General features: G+C 39.7%; 1 protein-coding gene across 4 annotated transcripts in view; it reads right to left on the bottom strand.

Annotated features, from left to right (window-relative positions):
- RAB30 (RAB30, member RAS oncogene family) overlaps positions 1–11938 on the bottom strand; it is an 85538-nt gene extending 73600 nt beyond the window's left edge. For 2 of the 4 annotated variants that reach the window (XM_021716932.1, XM_008066742.2), the window contains exon 1: positions 11714–11938. The gene's annotated coding sequence lies outside the window, so the exon portion shown is untranslated. Of the gene's footprint in view, positions 1–11365; positions 11497–11713 lie in introns of those variants that run through there. The other 2 variants (XM_021716930.1, XM_021716931.1) reach the window with 2 other exon arrangements.
- Between the last annotated feature and the right edge of the window lie 11754 nt (positions 11939–23692).

Below are 23692 nucleotides of genomic sequence, written 5' to 3'. Positions count from 1 at the left end.
CTAATTCTTGTTTATAATTTCATAGTTTTCCCTCGAGTAAACGTACCTATTTATTCAACCATTTCCCTACTGATTCACACTTAGGGTTGTTTCAGATCATTTGCTATCAGCAACAATGATGCAATGATTGTGCTCTTTCTTTTTAATTTGGTTTCAGCAGGTGACATTCTGTTTCTGGGCAGCCAGAAGGCAATGTGCAGCAGCAGAAACCACTTTAGAGTTAACCAGAATTGGGTTTGCATCTGGCTACCTCTGCAAACTAGGTATATGACCCTGAGGAAGATGTATTGTCTAAGCCTTGTAACAGCCAAATTTCACCAATTTATTGGGTTGTTTTTTTCGGGTCAAATAAGATAAAATAGGCTCCCAATGGCTACATTTTGGACAATGTGAGTATCAAAAAAGCATAACATTGGGGGGAAGGAGAGGAGGCAAGAAGATTGGCAATAGATTAGAACACTTTGAGGAAAAGAATCCATGAATCTAAAGTGATATTAAAAGGGGGGGGGATATGAAAGCTAATCTAGCAGATTTTATAAGTACCAATTTTCCTAGGCCAGGAATATCAATATATGTTAAAGCCATTGGATGAAAATTATTGAGGAACAGGATAGTCAAGCAATCTCCAGGTATCATTCCACAGATAATTTTATTAATTAAAAGGGAAAAAGATACTCTTTCAATGAAGAGATCAAACCTCATATCACCAGGGACACTACAAACTGACATTATGTGTCACCTACAATTCTAGGGAAGAGAAAGAAACATCACCTATGGGCAATTCTAATTCCAAATGTATAACCTGGGTCTAAATGAGAAAACAATTGGCAATTCTAATTCAGTCTATAAGACAACAAACTTGGAATCTTCAAAAAATTCCAATATCATAAAAGGCAAGGGTACAGTGATGGTTAATTTTAGGTCAACTTGACTGGATTAAGAAATACCTAGAAACCTGTTAAAGCATTATTTTGGGGTGTATCTGTGTTTCCAGAGATTAGCATGTGAGTCTGAGTGGACTGACAAGGTGGGGAAGATCCTCCACCAGTGTGGGTAGATATCATCCAATCTTCAAGGGGTTTGGAGAGAACAAAAACAGAGAAAAGGCAAATCTGTTGAGCTATCTGTTGGAGCTAGAATACACTCTTCCTCTTCTGTCCTTAAAAAACAACTCCAGGACGTAACACTGGCAGCCCTGGGTTCTCAGGCCTTATCCTCAGACTGAGAATTAACCAACAGCTTCCCTGGTCCTGAGGCCTTTGGGATTGGACTGAGTCACGCTGTCAGCATCCCAGGGTCTTCAGCATACAGACGACCTGTTGTGGGACTTCTCAGCTTCCATAATCACATGAGCCAACCCCCCTAATAAATCCCCTCTTGACTATCTACCTACCTTTCTAGGTATCCATCCTACTGGTTCTATCTCTCTGGAGAACCCTGACTACAAGGTACAGTACTATGCTACGTTAAAGGAAACTAAAGGATACAGCTATCTTGTGTAAGTAATCCTTGAAAAGATCCTGTATCAAACATATTTTTTAAAAGGTATAAAGGACATTGGAACAACTGAGGAAACTTGGGAAATGTTATTGTTTCAAAGTAATGGTGTTGTGGTTACATGGGAGAGTGTTCTTGTTCTTAGAGGAGACATGATTAGGGGTTCAGAGATAAATTGTGGTGGTATCTACAGCTTACTTTCAAGTGGTTAGGGTTAGGGTTTTAAAGTGTGTATGTGTGTGCATGAGTGCACACACACATACACATAGAAAGACAAAAGCAAATTAATCCAGACAAAAAGTACATGGAGAGTTCAATGTACTTTTTTTCTTTTTTTAACAACAGGGTCTTGCTGTGTTTCCCAGACTGGTCTTAAACTCCTGGGTCCAAGCAATCCTTCTTCCTCAGCCTCCTCCCAAGTAGCTGGGACTACAGGTGCGCATCACTGTACTTGGCTTCACTGCATTATTTTTGCAATTGCTCTATAGGTTTGAAATTTTTCAAAATAAGTTGGGGGAAAAAATCAAAACATATAAACCACCTGGCACCCAGTAAATGACAGTTCACTTTATGACTTCCGTGAACTTAACAGGTCTACAGAAATAAACTCTATAGGTCTATAGAAAACTCTTCTTGTGCCCCAAAAGAACATAAACCATTTGAAAGCAAATACCAACAGCCAGTCCTACTTTCACGAAGCTTATGCTTTCAATCAGAAGGCAAGGCAAAAAACAGGAAACAGCTGAAGAAGCAGTATAGTTTTGGTTCCAGAAAACCTACCTAGGGTCTACATCTGCTTTTTGTTTTGAAAAACAAGTTACTTAACCTTACTAATAAGAAGTGTTTCCCCATTAGTATGTAAAAAATTGAGCTAAAATCTACTGCCTAGAATTGACAGAATATGACGGCATACACAATGCACCTTTGTAGAGTGTCTTTTATTTAAGACCCTCTGTAAAAGATATTAGTCCCTAGAATAAAAGTGGTGAGGAAAGAAAGCTCCCAGATTGTTACATCTTTGTTTTCCTATCAGAATACCTAGCACAGGGCCTTTCATGTAGCATACAAACATTGGTTGAAGAAGCAACTAAGTCTTTATGAGATAGAATTAAAAAGAAAAAAAATCTTTCAGCCTACAAATGCCATTCTTTGGAATTAAAGATTAGTATGAACTGGCTCAGTCAGAGACAGCAACACTTTGACAACTGCACATATTTATGAGCTCATAAATTTGCCAAAACCCTTTTATATACATTATCTCATTTAAGCCTCACAGTAATCCCCATTTTATAGATAAAGCAACTGAGACTTAAAAAGATAAGCTGTCCACATAGCAAACAGCTTAGATTTTTTGTGTGTTCCACCCAGCCATAATGGCTAAAAGAATGAAAATAATTCATGCTTTGTGACCCTTGCAATCTCTACCCCAGGGTCCCTGTTAGGGCAGCGTGAGTCACTGATGGCTACTCCTAAGCTCACACCTGCTCTATGACTGCTTCTCCTGAAATTCAGAAAAATGAATTCTCAGGTCTTTTATAACCACCTGCTTTAGATATTTTAAAACTGGAGTCAAATTCCCTGTTTCTGGCCAAGTGCAATGCTCATGTCTGTAATCCCCGCACTTCAGGAGGCTGAGGCAGGAGGAGGCCTTAAGCCCAGGATTTCAAGACCAGCCTTAAATTAGTTGGGCATAGAGGTGCATGCCTGTAGTCCCAGCTACTCGGAAGGTTGAGGCAGAAGGATCACCTGAGCCCAGGAGGTCAAGGCTGTGGTAAGCCATGATTGTGCCACTTCACTCTAGCCTGGGTGTCAGAGTAAGACCCCAACTTAAAAAGAAATAAAAAATCCCTTTTTCCAATGTCACTGTGTGACTAAGATGCAGAGGAAGTGAGCAGAAGAGACTACTTTCATCTCAAGGTTGATGGTGTCCACATTTTAGCGAAGTTAACCATAATTCAAAAATACAATTTTTCTGTAGAATTCTCTGGGGAAAACTTTCAGCCACTTTATTGTTTCAGTTCGCTTTTTAAACACCGTACTGTGCTGCAAGCAGGGATAATGTATTTTATTTCTCTCTTCCAGAGGTTTCTAAGTTATTTACACATCAACCTTTGTTATAACCACCATGAAACCCAGAAGGAATTCTGTAACTTCATCTTTGCCCATGTTCTGTTCACCCTTCACAATTTCCTTCCAGTAAAAGAGTATAGTTCACATGGTTCATGGACTTGGCAAAGGAATGTAGAAACAGCACACTGAAACACTGCTGGTAAGAATCTAAATCAGGGGGCAATTAAAGGGAAACTGTTGGTGACTTTTGACTCAGCACTTCTACCCCTGGAAAGGTATCCTACAGAAACATTCCTCTAAGTTCATAACAAAATGATGTGTACTCAAGGACTCACTATAGCACAGTTTTCAACAACCATTAAAACAGATAAGTTGGGGTACCATGCAAACACATGGGGGAAATACCCAAAATATATTAAGCAACAGAGAAGAAGCAGAATTAAATGTCTTGTTATAGATGTATTTTTTGTTTTGCTTTGTTTTTTTAGAGACAGTCTCGCTCTGTCACCCAGGCTGGAGTGCACTGGCGTGATCACAGCTCACTGCAGCCTGGAACTCCAGGGCTCAAGCAATACTTCTATCTCAGCCTCCCAAGTAGCTAGAACTACAGGTATGTGCTACCATGCCTGACTAATTTTTTTTAAATGTTTTGTTTTTAGTAAGGATAAAGGCTCACTGTGTTGTCCAGGCTGGTCTTGAACTCTTGGCTTCAAGCGATCCTCCTGCCTCAGCCTCCCAAAACGCTGGGATTATAGACATAAGTCATCAAACCCAGCTCTGGAGTGGAATTAAAGAGAACTTTCCTTATGTAGTCTACTGTGTTTTTCTGTTATGATCTTGATTAATCTTATGTTATTTCTAGAATTAAAAAGTAAATTTTAGATATTTATTTATGTGCTCTTTTCCTTCAATTTGGAAACAGCTAATGCCCCACCTGTATTACTACATCTAGTAATAGCAAGGATAGAGTGTCACCTGTAGAAGTTTGCACTCCCATAGAATGACAAAATTGTGCTTAGAAAGGCCATAAAAGGTCACTTACACTATTCTGACAAATGTGGCCATATGCTGTGCCTCACACCTGTAACCCAGCACTTTGGGAGACTGAAGTGGGAAGGTCACTTGAGCCTAGGAGTTCAGACCAGCCTGGGCAACACAGCAAGACCCCATCTCTAAAAAAACAAACAATATTCTGACAAATGATATCCCAGCCCACACACTGATTAAATACTTGCAGTGACCAAGAAAATCTCTACCTTTTGAAGCAGCTCTTGATGTCTTCTAGCTTTGCTGTGACATTCCTGAAGAAAACATTCAGGAATGCCTACTGGTCTATATACCAATATCAACAACATGTCAGGTTAGGTTGATGGGATCATTATCACATTCAAGAAAAGCAACATTATTCCTGATTATCTAATATGTAGCTACCATTCAAATTTCTTCAGTTGTCCTCAAAATGTCTTTTACAGCTTTTTAAAGTCTAGGATTCAATCATTTGGCTGTCATTTGTATTTGGTTGTCATATTTCTTTAATCAACTTTAATGTAGATCAGCCCTCCCATGCCTTTTATTTTATCTTTCATAACATGACATTTTTGAAGAGCACAGGCCAGTTATTTTGCAGTACGTCTCACAATCTGGATTTGTGATTATTTCCTCATGGTTAGATTTAAGTTAAGCATTTCTGGCAAACACTCTATACCAGTAATGTGTGTACTTCCCATTGAGTAAGGCTGTCTCATTATATTATCTCTTTTCCTCATCTTGTTGCCGTAGATACTAAATAAGCATTATTCAATAAATAAAACGTTTACAATAATAAATAGTTACCATGAGCACCAGCTATACCAAGCACAGTGTCAGACATTTAAAATACATGATCTAATGTAAACCTCACAACAATCTTACAAAGAAACAGAAATTCAAAGTGGTTAAGTCATTTGCCCACGGATACACACAGAGTGTCCACACATGTACATGTATATGCCAGCACATAAACACACACACACACACACACACACACTTTACATATGATCTCAGGAGTTTGTGATCTTCCTAAGGACCTTCTAGGGGTGAGTTAAGAACCGCTATGGTTACCTTAAACATCCAATGCAATACTATACAAAAATGACTGACCGTACTGGGAAACTATGGTGGGGGGAGGGAGATGGGATTAACAGTAGCAAATATCTGTCTGGGAACAGGGAAACACCCCATATCAACAGGGTGCCTAAATGAAACGCAATTGTATACCTAACCCTTAACTGTACCCCACAACTTCACAATAAAAAAAAAAAGAACTGCTATGGTTGACTAATCTTGAGGACCTAATTAGTTCTCAAAAGTTGGGTTCCTATGGAGAAAAAAATGAAAAATAAATAATCTATGGTCCATATAAAATTACTCTATACTTGGAAATGTTCTTATTTGGAGATGGGTCACATTTCCACCAAAAGCCAAGAAAACAGGGCAATGATTCCCTAAATTACTGTACCATTCTGGTGTTTTGTTTCTGCAATGAAATGAGAAAAACAAAGACAGTGTGGAGAAATTTTCATAAAGCTAAATATATTTTTAAGAGATAAAAGGAGACATTTTAAATTTACTATAGAAAAATAACTACTGTCCACAGCTTATCTAATTTTATTTTTTATAATTTTACTTATCTGTAAAATTCAAAAATCTGAGACCCACCAATTTAGGGAACTCCATGCAATTAGAATGATTTTTTGAGAAACAAACTTGAGTAAAGGAAGTCAAGCCCAAAAAGAAACCAGATCTGAAATAGTTCTAAATTTCCCCTAAAAGTCATCCACAAAACATCTCAAAGACTTCAGGTTTTTTAAATGGAGAATATATTTTAATGGATTTGTTAAAGGCATTTTACATTTGGCACTTGTATTACTACTAAGTGTTCTCTTCCAACGTATTGACATTTCCTGCTGGTGAATGGGCCCTTAGTGACTTAGGTTAGTTCACTCACTCAACATTCAGAGTCCCTAATTTATGTGAGGCACTCTATTAGGTGCCTGGGAACACAGTCTAGAGAACTTTTTCTTGGATTCATGTCTAGGGTCAAAAGTTGCCTGCCACCTTGTGGACAATTCCCTCCCCAACCCCCCAGGAAAAATGAATGCCTCCCTTGGGGCTGTGTTCTCCTAGCACTGCTGAAGTATCTCTCTGTATGTGATTATTTATGTTTGTCTCCCTGAGTTAATTCCTCCAAAACACACACTATCTTATTCAATGTTATTTTCTTAGCATGGTGCACATATAACTCAGTATAAATTAGTGGAATAAATACGTTGACAGATGAGGAAACTAAACCTCAGAAAAAGAATGTGATGCTAGGACCTGTGTGGTGGCTCACACTTGTAATCCCAGCACTTTGGAAGGCCAAGGCAGGGATCACTTAAGCCCAGGAGTTCAAGACCAGCCTGAGCAACAGAGCGAGACCTCATCTCTGCAAAAAACAGAATTTTTTTAATTAGCCAGGCATGGTGGCGAGTGCCAGTAATCCCAGCTACTCGGGAAGCTGATGCAGGGGAATCGCTTGGACCCAGGAGTTGGAGGCTGCAGTGAGCCATGATTGTGCACCACACTCCAGCCTGGACAACAGAGTAAGACCCTGACTCAAAATTAAAAAGAAAAAAAAGAAAAAAGAAAAATAAAATGTGACACATCCAACATTGTACAGGTAATAGATAAGCAGTCCCTAGGCCTTAAAAAGCCTCATCCAGAGCGCTCTTCTACTGAGCCATGCCACATCCAACACATGGACAGGAAGAGTGAGAGAAAGATCTTAGATGTCTTCCAGGAGCCTCAAACTCTACATGTCCAAAAGTCCTCCCTTCTTGAAAATACAAGAAAACCTGGTCCCTATTCAGTGTTCCCTTTCTCTTCTCTGTAAATGTCATTCCCCACTGCTCAAAACAAAAAACAAAAAAAAAACTCAAGTCATTCTTGACTCCTTTTCTCCCTATTCCCACATTCAGTCAATCAATAAATCTCATCAATTATAACTTTCAAATTTAACACCTCTCCAATCTCTTCTCTTCTCTCCAAATCCTCTGTCACCAGCCTAAATCTAAGTACTGTCATCCCTCATGTAGACTACAAAAATGACTTGCCACTTGGTCTCCACATATTCGCTCTGGCCAAGGTTTTCCTCCAATTCCTTCTCCACTTAACAATCAGACTGATGTTTTCAATATCATTCTACACATGCCATTCATCTAGCTAATTAAAGCCCTTACTAGGTAGTCACTGCCCTTAGAATAAAGACCAAAATTCACCTGTAACCCAGAGAACTGCCCACTGTCTAGCCTCAGTCCACCTTTTCAGCCTCTTACTCCTTCATTCTGGTATACCTCCCCTTGCTCTGCTTCCACATACTGACTAAACTCCTTTCAAATCCACTACTCACTACTCTTCCCTTTGAACATGTAATTCCCTCTGCCAGAAACCGTCCCTCTGCCAGAAACCATCTTTGTCCCACTCTAAGTATCTCCCACTGCCATCCTGAATTTCTACTTCCAATCACTCTCAAAAATCTCCTGAAATGTCACTTCCTACAGGATTGCCCTGACTGCCCCAGACAAGGGGAGAGCACCATGTTAGGCACCTCCCTTTGAAAGTGGTATTCATCGTTCTTGGAATTGTTCATTAAGTGCCTCCCCTGTTAGAGTATTTGCTCCATGAGAGCAGAAGAAGCATTTCTTTTCATTGATATACCCACAGTGCTTAGCACACAGTAGCTGCTCAATTATTATTATCTGTCAGAATGATAGGTTGGGGTCAGATTACAGAGGGCTATAACTTTAGGCCAAGTAAACCAAGGGACAATAATCATTATCCTCTGCAAATATGTAAACTGAAGCAGAAAGACATGCTTAGTTATTCAAGGTCACAAAGACATTCCTGATGGGACCAAATCTAACCCTCCATTCAGCCCATTTCTCTTCACTAGAACACTAAAATACCTCAGCAGGTGAGGGAGCATTTCAGAAAAAAAAAAAATTAGGAATAAAGAGGAGGTACAAGAGAAGTACACCTTCTGAATCTGCCTGTCACACTGTTTGCCTCCAAATGGACTGCAGTTAGACTTTCCATACCTAGAGTCCCACTGTTGTTAAGCAAGCAGATATAACCACTACCACACTCTTCTCTTTAAGAGAAGGGTACAGGCTGAGTGCGGTGGCTCACATCTATATTCCCAGCACTTTGGGAGGCCAAGATGAGAGGGCTACCTGAGCCCATGAATTTGAGACCAGCCCGGGCAACTTGGTGAGACCTCTTCTCTACAATAAATCAAAAAAATTAGCCAGTCGTGGTGGTGTGTGCCTGTAATTCCAGCTACTTAGAAGGCTGAGACAGAAGGATCACCTGAGTCCAGCAGGTCGAGGCTGCGGTAACCATGAGAATGCCACTGCACTCCAGCCTGGGTGACAGAGTGAAACTCCAGCTCAAAAAAAAAAAAAAAAGAGAGAAAGGTATAAAATAGGCCAGGCATAGTGGCTCTTGCCTACAGTCCCAGCACTTTGGGAGGCTAAGGTGGGAGGATTACTTAAGCCCAGAGTTCGAGACCAGCCTAGGCAACACAGTGAGACCTTGTGTCTACAAAAAAAAAAAATCAAAAACTTAGCCAGGCATTGTGGTGGATGCCTATAGTTCTAGTACTCAGAAGGATGACGCAAAAGGATCTCCCGAGCCCAGGAGATCAAGGCCGCAGTGAGGCATGGTTGTGCCAACTGCATGCCAGCCTGGACTACAAAGTGAGACTCAACTCAAATAAATAAATAAATAAATAAATAAGGGTATAAAGCAACAAACTTCTTTCCTCCACAAAGGAGAAGAAACAACAGGAAGAAAAGCTGTTGCCAAGTATTTTCAACAAAACTAATGGGCAAATGGGTAGTTTGACCACCTGCATTGCTCCTTAGCAATCAACCGAAAACAGGAAGAGAGAGAAGGGAGTAGACAACCTTCCCACCTCCTTCTGGAGCAGGGATAAGAAAAATATATATATTAAATGAGGCAGAAGCCATTTGGAGACTATTTATTCTTTGGGAATTATGAGAACATTTCATGTAAAGCATTTAAAAACCTTGCTAAGCCATTGGCAGTTCTTAATACAGGTGCCGGTGAAAGGAAGAATGACTTGAGCCCAAATGCAACATTTAATTGTCCACATGCTGCTGGGGCTAAATCACGTCTGTCACAGAAACCACAAACCAGGCCAAGGAGTCAGGCTCGTTGCCGCTCATCTTGCCAAGCACAGACTGCAAGAAAGAAAAAATGTAAAGAAAGTCTCTTCAAAGAGGACTCTGAATAAACATTCACACATTCCACATGCACCCAGAGTTCCTGGGTGAGGAGGAGGAGGTAAGAGCAGGGAGGACGTTCAGAGACTGCAAAGAGACTCAGAGAAAGAGATGTGATATGCTGGTGACAAGGATAATATTTTGAAACAGAGAGGAAAAATATAAACTGCAAATGAAGAGACAGGGAAAGAACAAAATTTCAAGAGATGTGGGTGTGGAGGGGAGAGAACAGAAAGTACAGGAGAGAAGAGTAAGGTGTCCAGAACAGCAGAGAGGAAGCAACAGAGAGATGTAGGGAGAAGCAAAGGCCGACTGTTGATCTTTTCTCACATCCAAAACTGTTCATTGGGTCCCAATAAATCATTCTACTACAAAGTCTATAAAATGGACTGTCCTTTGCATTCAGCAACAAGCAGCATTTAACAAAGTATCACCCAGCTACAACTTTGGAGACCTAAGGCTTTGAAGTTAAAAGGAACAAAATTGGTTCAGCAGCAGAAGACAACCAGTAATTAATGACTTTCCCCCAGTGTCCGACTCAGTTAAGAAAAGGTTTAGCACTTTAGAGTTAAGCAAATACTCTGGCATTTCTCCTTCTTTTGACATTCCATGAGGGGGTGTGGTTGACCCCAGGTCCATTCATTTCCAAGGTTGTACATTTCCCAGCTAAGACTTGCCCCATCTGTTCTGTGGCCAGCCAGCTGTTTCTCACAAAATAACATATTTATTGCACTAATCATCTTTATAACTCTTACAAGAGGAGAGTCAATGTCATGCAAGTCAGAATGTTTTCTGTCCTGTTAAATGTCAATTCATTTAAAGACAACAATAACAAAACAACACTACTATGCTCTTGGTTTCCCGGGCCAGGATTACCCTTCCTTCCCTGGGTGCCTTTTAGCAATGGCAAATGAAGGTTAACAGCACTTCTAACTTTCCGTTTCTCTAATGTGTTAAAATGAACCCAGTATCCCTAATCAATCCTCTCTCCAAACCGTTATCTGTGAGTAGTGACTGTGCCTCAGGAAACGGCAACTCATTATGGTACCATTGTCAGTAGCAAGGAGCCTATTGCAATGTAATTTAAAACACACAAGCACAAATCTGTCGGCTTCACTTTCAAACAATCCTGAAACCTGCAGTTGGAGAACGGAAAACACTTAACAAAAAATGCTGCTTCCAGCAGCCTAAGAGAACCTTCGCCAGACACGTGAAATGTTTCTGACTGCCACCGAGTGCACCATTAAAGGACACTGTCACCTCAAATCAGCAGAAAAGGCGAGACAGACGACATAGACACACACACGTAAAATAAAGCCCCACAAAACTTAAACTACTCAGAAGAAGCACGTTCATCTTAAAAATGAATAATGTGTGCTCATCCAAGCGACATCGAAATGTTCTAAAGTAGTGCGACCACATTCAATCACTGTTTCCATTTCTCCCCACGCATCACCCCTTCCCACTCAAACCTCAGCACTCGGGCCGTATGTGACAGGACTGCAGTCCCCCACCTCTGCCTTCCTCTGATTTTCCAAGAGCGCTTCCCAACATCCTTCCCAGCCCAGCCCCCTCTTCCAGCCTCAAAAAGATTGAGGGGAGTTGCGACTAGGGAATTGGCAGGCACCCGTCCTCTGGCGAGGGAAGGTTGCTGGAGTTGTTCTTTGCAGTGACCCAAATTGCACAGAGCGTCTCCCTTAGCAGCGTCTGCGAGCACCTCCCCAATCCCCCCCGCCCCCGTCTTCCCAAAAGAAAGCCTTGAGAACTAAAGCGGGAGGAATAACTTGGTAGAACCATTTGAATAAATCGCTTCCACTCACCTGGCTTGGGATTTTTCTCCCCACCCCAGGCATAAACAGAAATGATGTGCGGATGAGTCACGCACGGAAGGGGAGGTGCTGCGAGTCCAAGGGCTGGAGTCAGTCCCTGCCCTGGTGCTGCTGCTACTCTTAGCTCAGCTGGAGCGAGCGGCAATCGCAAGCCCAGCAGCAGCAGGGGGTGGAGAGACCGTAGCACAATGAATGCAGTGGGGTTTTTGCAATGACATCATCCCTCAGTCCAAACGGCCCCAATAGCCATGCTCGGGAGCGATGCACTCTGGGAATTGTAGTCTTCTAACGTCCTGGAGGGACAGCTAGGCTATCACCGGAACTACAATACCCAGAATGCACCAAGGTCGGACGCGCCCAGAGCGAAAGAGCGAAGTGGACTCGGCCGCCATGTTGGAAGTGCTGGTACCATTCCGCGGACCCGGGCAGAGGTTTTTAGGGTGCGCGGGAGTCGAGTCGCAGCATAATGGGGACGGTGAGGTGGAGAAAGAGCTGACCGTAGAGCCTCGGGCACGAACCTAGGAGCCAGGGGGTGGAGGCCGAGCTGGGGACTGATACAGGGTGGGTCCGACTGGAAGCGGCATCCAGAAGCCCATTGAGCCTCGTCTTCACGATTCAGAGGGGGTTGCTCTGGACCCTGCGTCTCCTGCTTCATTTTCTAACTGAGGCATTGAGGGAATCGGTTTACTTCTGGGCTTGGCGTATCTCGTAGACCTGCTTTGCTGAGGTGCGAGGATCCTAGGCAGCGACCCTCGACTTTTTTTCGGAGAAGGCCACTTCCACGGATTCGGACTATTCCTTGCCACATTTATTTTTGTCTTGTCATTTCTTTTTCCACCCTCTTTCTCGCTCCCCTAAGGTTTCAGACCCTCACCCTCCCTGATTTTTTTTATACAGGAGTGATTTGCAAAGGGGTCCAAAGAAATCGTTGTTGGAAGATAGCCAGACTGGAAAGGGCTCTGCAAGTAAGAAAAGACAAGGAGCGACCTAAAGGAGTAACACAGGTTTAGAAGTACATTTGTTCACTTACTATCGAAAGCAGAGTGATGTCTAAGGGTGGTGTTATTGTCGATAGGTCTACTGACGTCTGGCGACAGGTTCCGGAGTAACAGCGGTCTTGGACAAGCCTAGAGTGTATGCTAAAATACTGCAGAGACGTTAAGTTCATTAGTATGGATCACCAATTTATTTTAAATATATGTAGTGTTTAATTTATATGGTACTCCATATATATGATTACTTCTTGAAGTAATTTTTTTTCTAAGTAAGTGAAACTAAAGTTACGGGTCTTTTAAGTGATTTTGACAGTATCACAAAAGAAATGTAATCACAAAAGAAAATTTTTTCTTGTGTTACTAAAACAACGCTGTGTGTTTATTATTTTTCAGAGCCTGCCTACATTATGGCAAGATGGGAAATTTCCTCCTGAAGGTGTCCAAAGGGCTAAAACTACTGATTGTGCTGTTTTCCTCCCTCCTTTTTGCACATTATTCTGAAAACAAAATTGACTAGTTACTTTGGGTCAGTGAAGGTATGCACTTCACCTCTTTGTTAGGAGTTAATAAAATTACAGCTGTTAACTGGATCCTCATTTGAAAGAAAGGCTAGGCAGAGTGATTCAAAATGACCAAATAGTCTCTCAGATGTATGCAGGTGATAACTACAACATCGGTTTTTCAAAGAATGACCTTAGATGTCATATTTCTAGGAATGAGTCACAAGATGAATGGCTTTGTTTCATTTTTAAGCAAAGTAATATGTGTTGGTGTCATTTATCAAACAACAATGAAAAAGGCTCATACAAATAGTTGTTAGAAACACTTCTGCAAGTAATAGTGGTAAGTATAGGAAAAGGAAAAAAAATGTTTACTATTTTCTTTCTAAACTTCGATTTAACTATATAAATATTTTAAGCTTAATAGAGATAAAATAGAGTCCCCAGATTTACATCTAGGCTTAATTTCAAGCTCTTCAGTGATTTTTAGGGATTGGCATTTTCATGTCTATCTTTTATAAACTTACGAATCTTGTTCATATTGTAAGGTATTTATATAAGCAATAACCTCAGTTTGAGTTAGGTGAAGACAAATAAATGTGTAGGGGAAAAAAGCAACAGCTTCCTCTGTAATCTTGTGTGTGAAAAATTATACCTATAGAATGCAGTAATTTCTGTAATTTGCCATGTGTTTGGGTAGTTTGAGGTTTTTCTGGTCTTATATCTAATGGCATCTAATCTTTTAGATGTCCCTATGGAAAAAATTCCACACTCTTTAGAAATCAGTCACACTCTTTGAAAATCAGTTTATAAAACTGATATTTGAGGAATTGATAATACCAGCTTCTGAAACAGTAAACTTAGTGTCAGAGAAAGCACTGTAGAATAGGAAAACATTGTTAAAGTAGACTTAGGAATGCTTTAGGGAGATAAAGCAACCTACATTATTTTCATATCTCAGGAGAGAAGACATTGATTTGTATTGTAATTATAGGTAGCTCATCAAAGAATATGGAGTCAGTTGCTGTTAGAGGAAGGTTTTTTCCAGCAGGGGTTAGTGTCAGGATCACCTATAGAGCTCTAAAATTATATAGCTATTGTCTACCCATCCCTGTTGAATTTTCCATGGTTGGAACCAAGTACTGCTTTTTAAAAACTTTATACATAAGTCTACAGCAGTTGGGTAGAGTAGTCCTCTACATCCTGTATTTGTGTTTTTGTAGTGTGTCACTCAAGTAATAAGATTTTAGGTTTATTGTTAATTATCCCTATGAATTCTGAAAATGTGCAGATGAATTCACCTGGTGATCGATTTACACATGGCAATTGCAGGATGGGAAGGGGAATAAGGGGAAAGGATATCAATTGTAGCCTTAAGAGGACCACGATATCCTGATTTAACCTATACATTTCTTTTTTTTTTTTTTTTTTTTTTTTTTTTTTGAGTTGGAGTCTCACTGTCACTCAGGCTGGAGTGCAGTGGCATGCTGACGGGCATTGCAGCCTCGACTTGCTGGGTTCAGGTGATCCTCTTCCATCTCAACCTTGCAAGTAACTAGAACTACAGCCACGTGCCACCATGTCTGGCTGATTTTTTAATTTATTGTAGAGACAAGGTCTTGCCAAGTTACCCAGGCTGGTCTCAAACCCCTGGGCTCAGGCAGTCCTCTCACCTCTGCTTCCTAAAAGTGCTGGAATTATAGGTGTGAACCAAAGCACCTAGTTTATATATTTCTTAGAGTGAGGGTTTAGCATAGTATTAAGTCTAATGATGAGACACTTATCCAGTAAGAGCTCAATGCTATAATAAAATTATGATAGTTATACAGAAATATGAAAAATTGAAGTATTTGGAAAGAGACAAGATATTTCATTTTTAGAGTTTTCGGAAAATAATTTGTCTCTAATAACTCCTTGCCATAAATCTTAAATTTTTTAGATTATTGATATTTTCTTAGTATTCTCGATAAATAATATATCATAAGGTATCTTTTAGGTCATAGAGATCCCTTTTTGAGCTGAGAAACCTTCAAATCCTCTATTTTTGCAGATAAGGAAATGGACACAATGAAATAAAAAATTGCCAGTGATTAACTATACACTAATAGCAAGAGGCAGAGCTAGAATTAGAATCCAATTCTCTGTTCATTGTCTTGAATGCTATAGCAAGCTTGCCATTTTTTCTCTTTACTCTAAGCATTAGATTTTTTTCCTGATGATAATTTAGGATTTTAATTTATTGTATAATTCAGTATTTATTTGATTTTGATGTTGGAATCTCAGACAATTTTTAAAATAGTAGTACTTATAAAACATGCTTTACATTTTCCTTAAGTTCCTAATTTAAACAATTGAATATGAGCTCCAGATACTTTAGAGTGGTATTAATAAACTTTGTTTTCAAAATGGTTTCACATAAGCATTTAATTTTTAGAGTTTTCTCTTTACAGATTAGGGCATGGACTAGTTAAGTGACTTGAGGTCATACAAGAATATATAGGTCTGTTCCTAATTCCCATCAAATATACTGTTATGTAATCTTGCTAACAAATTCCCTCTTCTGAAGTAAAACCATGTGAAGTATTTTTCAGGTATGCCAGTCATTCTGAGGTAAATCAGTAGAAAACCATGATTCTTTGCATTATTTTTGCTATTAAAAATGTAGGTAATTATTTTATCTTCTAGTTGGTCAGTAATCTAGTTCTAGACTTCTGAAGACATCATTTGTCCTGTGATTATTTGGTCAGCTAATAAAGATATTATTTCTAACAAGTACTAAAGTTTTTAATTTAGGTTTAGTCTGTTTAATGTGGATTAATAGCATAGAGAATGAATATAATTCAGTAGGTTGAAGGCCACTGGAATTAGTTAACTGTATGTTCTTTTTACCAAACTATCCCAAGTCATTGAGCAAGTTAAAATTCTAAATGTAAATACATAAAACAAATCAGTAGAACATAGACTCCTCCAGTGATGAAATCCTAGGATTAGTGTTGTAGGCCTTGCTTTGAAGACAAGCCTCCTTTGAAAGGGAGGATTTTAATGCAATTAGACTTCAAAAAGATTTTAGCTTGGTGCTTGTGCTCCTAACTGGCTATGTCACCATGGTCAAATTGTCTTACTAAACTGTATCAGTGTCATTTAGAAAAACTAGATATGTGGTTACTGGGGTTTTTTTTTTTTTTAGCTCCAGTTTCTTTGTCTTAATAAACTTGTTTGGGGTCTTTACATTATAAATTCTGCAACATTCTTTCATCCATATCTGCTGAAGAATAAGAAGGTAAGACCCAAGAGAACAAACAGTTGAAATAATTAAAGCAGCCTCAAGATTCAAACACTGAATGCATCTGTCTTTAGAGGAGTGAGACCCTAGCGGAGATGGTATATGAAGACTGACCAGGGTTTTGACAATTAATTCATGTCAGTGACCTGGATTCCTGCTGCTTCAGTTTGAATTCTTGAATGGTTTACTGAGTATGACAAAAATTTGTAACATTCTAAACATCAGTGTTGATAGCAAACTCATTGGAGTGTTGGTGAGGATCAAATAATCTTTGTAAAGCAGAATATTTGGGAACATGGTAAATTTATTGTGGAATTTTTTTTCCTGAGTCACAACAGGAAATAACTTTTGCTTTTAAAGTAGACTTAGTAGTTGGGACTCCATGGACAGGGATTTCCTTCAGAGATACTGTCTTCGACAATTTGTAAGTCAAATCTGGCAAGTTCTTGTCAAAATACAGTTGCATTTCTTCATTTGAGATTGGTGATAAAGAGCACCAGTCTTTTTTCAGCACATACCTACTTTAAGTAGTGTGGCATGCTTGAGTTACAATACTGGGAGATTATGTTAGTGCCTGGATGGCTGAAGTCAAAAGGATTATATAATAAAGAATTTTTGCCTGTGTAACCTGAAAATTTTAGGAATTTTGTTTGAGTTTGATGTCTATTGCTCAGGCTGCAGTACAGTGGCACATTCACAGCTCACTACAGCCTCAAACTCCTGGGCTCTGGTTATTCTTCCGTCTGAGCCTCTCAAGTAGCTGAGATTATAGGCATGAGCCACCACACACTAGTTTTTTGACTTTAGAAATGATGTCTTGCTACATTGCCTAAATTGGTCGCAAACTGGGCTCAGGCAGTCCTTGCCTCAGCCTCGCAAAGTGCTGGGATTATGGTCATGAACCACTGCACCCAACCACGAAAATTTGGTCATGAAATCAGGCCCTTGCCTTTTATTTTTTAGTTTTTTATTTTAAAGATGTGGGGTACAATTCAGAGTTAGGTATACAAATGTTTATTTTGCAGGTACCCTTGATGAGGTGCACCCCTCCCCTGACAGTTTCTCACTCCCACCAATCCCTTTCTAATATTAAGATAATTGTTTAAGGTCCGCTTGTGAGTGAGAATGTGTGGTACTCAGTTCTTTGTTACTGTGATAGATCACTCAGTATTATAGACTCTAAGTTCATTCAAGTCGCTATAAAGTTCATAATTTTGTCCTTTATGACTGTGTAGTATATGTACCACGTTTTTTAAAATCCAATCTTCTTTCAGTAGGCAGCACAGTTGGTTCCATGTTTTTGCTATTGTGAATAATGGCTCTTGTCTTTATTGAGGATGACTGGAGTGTTTATATGGGTCTCACGTGTCACCCAGGCTGGAGTGCAGTGGTGCTCTCAGCACACTAACATGGATCTCCTGGGCTCAAGCAGTCCTCCCACCTCAGCCTCTCAAAGTGCTGGGATTACAGATGTGAGCCACCGTGCTCAACCAGAATCACTGTAATTAATTCCCTAAGGGAAAATGTTAAATGTTCTAAATCATGAAAAATATTAGAATTGTTTCATACCTTACAAGGTTCTGAAGTACTGCCTTTATATTCCAAACATGAAGTTTGGGAGAACCACTATCATACTGTCCACCTTTCTGTTCCAAAATAAAATTGGTTTTCTTGCCTCCCTAAAATGAAATGCTGACAAACCAAAGGTGGTATAGACCCATCAGTTACATTAAAAATTACTCTAATCATAGAGTTGAAACAATAAAGGGAAGAAAGAAAAACATTTTACAAAAAAAAAGCTTTTCAAACCTCACTTTAGATTGAGTTAAATGTTTCTAAAGTCTTTATTTTTGTAAGTGGACACATGAGCATATCAGAGAGAGTTTAGCAATTGGAGTTTCTCTGCAGAAGATATTCATTCTAGACAGAAAAAAAAAAATTTGGATACTTCATAAACATTTTTACTTTGAGTTAACATTCAGGAAACTAAGAAGTCTCACTTTTGGTGATCAAACTTGTGTTTGTAACAAGTTGGCATAATTTTAGCTGCTGTGTGTAATATACCACTAGAGAGGAATGTAAATATCTCAAGGAAAAGATTTCTCCATCTTTAATAGGTTTGGATAATTAAGGGGGCACTAAAAACATTTTTTTGCAGGAGTAAGTATATGAAGATGAACTTACGGAACAAATATACCAAGGGTGCCAAAAAATGTGCACATGTTTTAAGAGATGTTATCTGTGTATTATATTTTGCTGTTATCAGGAGTATCTGGATGCTGAAGGTCACCACTTTGAGTACCTCTTGTAATTGCGGAAGTCAAACATTACTTGTATTCATCTTTGGTTATCAGTATATATTGAGTATTACAATTTTAATACAGTATTTTCCTCTCTTAAAATATACGTCTTTTGGTACCCTCTGTATTTGCAAATATAGCCATTTAAGGAAATTCAGACATGCAGAGATGTTCAGCTATAAGCAATTATGTAAGCAGGTATGTATTGAATCCTAATTTGATAGAGAATCTTTAAGAGTGCTGTTTGTACATGTGCTTGCTGTAAAGGTTAAACCTTTTGAGGCATGTTCATCAAAATCACCCTCTTCACACCTAAACTCCTAGTTTGATGAATTTAGCATATATCAAGCTGAATATCCTGGGGACTTGCTGAGCTACTCCACCACAAAAGATAAAAGTCAGTAACCATAATCCTCAAGGTACCTAAGTGATAAAATTTTTAAAGACTGAGCTAAAATAAAACTCGGTTTTCTTCCTTCCCTACCCTTATCCACCAGACTTTTGGTTGTTTTTTATTTATTTTTTGACAGGATCTTGCTATGTTGCCCACACTGGAGTGCTGTGACTTTTCACAGGTGTGATCATAACCTACCACAGCCTCAAAATCCTGGGCTCAGGTGATCATCCTGCCCCATTCTTCCAAGTAGTTTGGACCGCAGGGATGCACTACTGCACCCAGCATTGGCTTCAGCAGTTTGTATATTATGTGAGATCTTTTATCGTTTTTTAGTTTTTGTTTCCATAAATCTGCACAGTACGTATTCTCTTGGCTCAGTTATCAGCCATTTCCTTGTAAATGTTTTGTATTTTATATGTAAGCAAACTAGAAAAACATTTCAAGTTTTTAAACATGCTGAAATAAAACAGTTGCTGTAGGATTTTGTTTTTGCCTATAAGTAATAATGTAAAACATGATTGCAGATATATTTACAGTGCTTTCATTACAATTGCAACTAAATAGCATGTGCTGTATGTATAATATAAATGGCTTTGGCCAGGCTCAGTGGCTCAGCCTGTAATGCCAGCACTTTGGGAGGCCGAGGTGAGTGAATTGCCTGAGCCCGTGGGTTCAGGACCTTCCTGGGCAACCTGGCAAGACCTCATCTCTAGAATAAATCAAAATTAGCCGGGCATGGTAGCGCACGCCTGTAGTTCCAGCTACTTGGAAGGCTGAGGCAGAAGGATTGACGGAGCCCAGCAGGTCGAGGCTGTGGTGGCCAGGAGCGTGCCACTGCATTCAGCCTGGGCGACAGAGTGAGACTCCAACTCAAAAATAAGTAAATAAATGACCTTTACTGATCATGTGCTATTTATATGTAATACTTAAAATAGTATTGTGCAACATTTACTCATTTTCAGTAGTTAAAAATATAAAAGTTAAGTGTTACTTTTTGTGGTAAACTTTACATTTATTTCTTTCCACACCTGACAACATAAATACAGTGATTATTTCTGCTCTGTTTACTCTGTATATATATATATATTTTTTTTTTTTTTTTTGAGTCAGAGTCTCACTCTGTCGCCCAGGCTGGAGTGCAGAGGCACGCTCATGGCCACCACAACCTCGACCTGCTGGGTTCAGGTGATCCTTCCACCTCAGCCTTCCAAGTAGCTGGAATCACAGGCATGTGCCACCACACCTGGCTAGTTTGTTTGTTTGGTTGTTTTTTTTTTTTTTGGTAGAGATGAGGTCTCATCATGTTGCTCAGACTGGTCTCAAATCCTTGAGCTCAGGCAATCCTCTCGCCTTAGCCTCCCAAAGTGCTGGGATTACAGGCATGAGCCACTGCACCCGGCACTCTGTTTATCTTTAATGTTGAGCATTATGCCCCTTTCTTGAGTCTCAGCTCCACGACCGTTCCATTTTCAGTATTCATGTTTATGTGTCTTTCTAAAATTGTCTTCTGTTTCTTACTACTCCTGAGACAATTTATAAGCAGTTGTTGCTTTTTAACTGGCAGTATATTTCCCTTAGAAGTATTGCTAGATTTTCTCATTTTTCAGGATTAATCTGAATTAATGTAGTAGCAAGGAGAAGACAGATTTCAGGGATTTGAAGAGTGAATGAATGGGAATGAGAAAAGAAGTAGGTACCAAATGTAGATGACTTCTTTTCAAAGCTTTGATCCTGAAAAAGGCAAGAAATAATGGGTTAAAGGGCAAGACTAGAAGGGCTTATTTAAGATGGGAAGAATGGCATCATATTTAAATTTCCTTACTTAGGGTCCAAAATCATGTTCTACATCAGGGTAGAGTGCTCAAAGGTATGTGAGGACACTTAAAATTTTACTCTGCCCTGAAACTCAACCAGAAGATGGGGGGAGGGGGAGCTCTGAAGTATTTTTGTGACTTTTTCTATATAGTACTCAATGATTTTCACTTTATAATTTTTATTTTCTGTAATTCCCATCTTCCAGGTCTTTCATGGCTACCTGTTTAACCAAATTTGTATTCCAAGAATAGTGTGTTTGTTTTGATTTTTGGTTTTGTTTTGTTTTTTGTAGAGATGGAGTCTCGCTATTATGTTGTCCAGGCTGGTCTCAAACTCCTGGCCTCAAACAGTCCTCACCTTGGTTTCCCAAAGTGTTGAGATTAGAAGTGCAAACCACTGCACCAGGCCAGAATGGTGCATTTTAATTATTCTAGTTCAAAAAAGCATAGCAATGGTCACAAGCCCCAGTTCTTCACACCTGTATCATTGATACTTCGTTGCCAAACTTGACTAGAATTCTCACAATCACTATTGGCAAAAGCAGTTGGCTCATGGTTGAACCAGGAGTTTAACCCTTTGCACGCTGGTGTCCCCTCTGAGGGACGTTGTAAATCATAGCAAACCACTCTGATGTCCCCTCTTAGGGGACATTAAAGAGATTGCTGTGACTATATGAGACAAAAGTATGCAAGTGCAAATTTTTCAGAAAATCTTTGTTTTCTTGAAATTTTCCATTCAAATTGCACAAAACAAATGAAATGCATACTGAGATATATATGAAAATAAATATATATCAGCTGGCATCAAGTAGAAAGAGAATGAAGTGTTTTCACAGTGGTGCCAAAACTTTGTAACAAAAGGTAGAGCCTTTGTATAAGGCTGCTGTGTGTATACCTCTTGTATCATATGGTATAACTTGATAAGTTACTGTAGCCTTGAAAGACTTTCAAAATTGAAGGCAGATTGTAGTAAAGTATCAAGAGGCAGACATCTAATTATCTGCACTAAGAAGAGTAAAATTGGAAAATAATATTTTGATAAATTTCATTTTGTGATTTTATAATTTACAATTAGAAAATTTTTAGACATTTAGTTTGCAGAACAATAGCAAGACAAAAGTGAGAGTTATAATCAGCAGCAAAGATGAGTTAGATTTAGACTTTTTTTTTTGAGTTGGAATCTCACTCTATCGCCCAGAATGGAGTGCAGTGGCCGCTCCCAGCCACCGCAGCCTCGACCTGCTGGCCTGCGGTGATCCTTCCGCCTCAGCCTTCCAAATAGCTGGAACTACAGGTTCGCGCTACCACATCCGGCTAATTTTTGATTCATGGTAGAGATGAGGTCTCGCCTGCCCAGGCGGATCTCGAACACGTGGGCTCGGGCAATCCACTCACCTCAGCCTCCCAAAGGCGCAGGATTACAGGCTGAGCCACCGAGCCCAGTTTATTTATTTATTTTTTGAGTTAAGGTCTTGCTCTCTCACTCAAGTTGGAGTGCAGTGACTCACTGCAACCTCAAACTCCTGAGCTCAGATAATTCTTCTGCCTCAGCCTCTCAAGTAGCTGGTACTACAGGTATGCACCATCATGCCAGGGTAAATTTTCTGATTTTTTTGTAGAGGCAAGATCTCACTATGTTGCTTAGACTGGTCTCTAACTCCTGAGCTCAAACAACTCTCCCATCTTGGCTTCCCAAAGTGCTGGGATTTCAGATGTGAGTCATCTCACCCAGCCTGATACCTTTTATTTGAATGCATTTTACATGCACATTCTGAAAGACAAAGCCAACCCATTTAGACCAAATAAATCAACTTCGGTTAATTTTTAAAGAGTGAAGCAAAAATTGTGGGACACTGCTAGGGGAGGAAGGAAATGGGGAGTACATAATAATACAAAGGATACTTGATCCTAAACCAGGGGAAGCGAGGAGCAGTTGGAGGTCCAAACTTCACCTGCACATGCATTACTTATGTACCTAATCCTGACTTGTACCTCACATCTTTATAATAAAAATAAAGTAAAAAAAGAAGTGAAGAAAAAAAGAATCATTTTGAAGTAATGTTTATACTCATATCAACATAGGACATGGCAGTGCTAGAGACTTCCATGAACTCTTCCTGAATGATGAGTGGTAGAAGCGTTCAATATATTTTGAAAGGGTTCTCTCCCTTTGATTTTTCTGTAATATCTCCAGCCATCCCTTTCCACCTCCATGCTCTATTCAGGTTTATGCAAACTTTTGAATATAGGCTCCAGTTCCCTCAGGTGCTTCATATTTACTTCCAGTGACAGCAGGGACCACAGATTTTAAGATTGAACCTTCTTTGTTTTCTTTCTGATTCAGTTTTGAAGTTCACGGAAAGCACTAGGCTGAAAGTCCTGGAAGCTCAAGACCTGTTTACCTGTTCATCACATGCAGCATGGCCCATTTCGGATGCATTAACAGTAGTCATTGCTTTGCACCTGCAGGAACCAGAATGCGACAAAGGCAAGGCTGCTTCATCTTTAGTGCCTCTCCTGAAAGGGAGCAATTAGCCAGGATTCAGCAATAGGCGTTTTCTGTTTCTTATAACACTTCTTGCCTATTTTCCCTTAAAACACACACATGTGCGCGCACGTGTGCGCGCGCGTACACACACACACACACACACACACACACACACACACACACACACACACAC

Source organism: Carlito syrichta, unplaced genomic scaffold (genome assembly GCF_000164805.1).
Source record: "Carlito syrichta isolate Samal-C Ts95f unplaced genomic scaffold, Tarsius_syrichta-2.0.1 Scaffold309093, whole genome shotgun sequence".
NCBI classification, from domain to species: Eukaryota; Metazoa; Chordata; class Mammalia; order Primates; family Tarsiidae; genus Carlito; species Carlito syrichta.
Note: the sequence above shows the minus strand (reverse complement) of the source record. Positions and strands in the feature narration are given on the sequence as shown.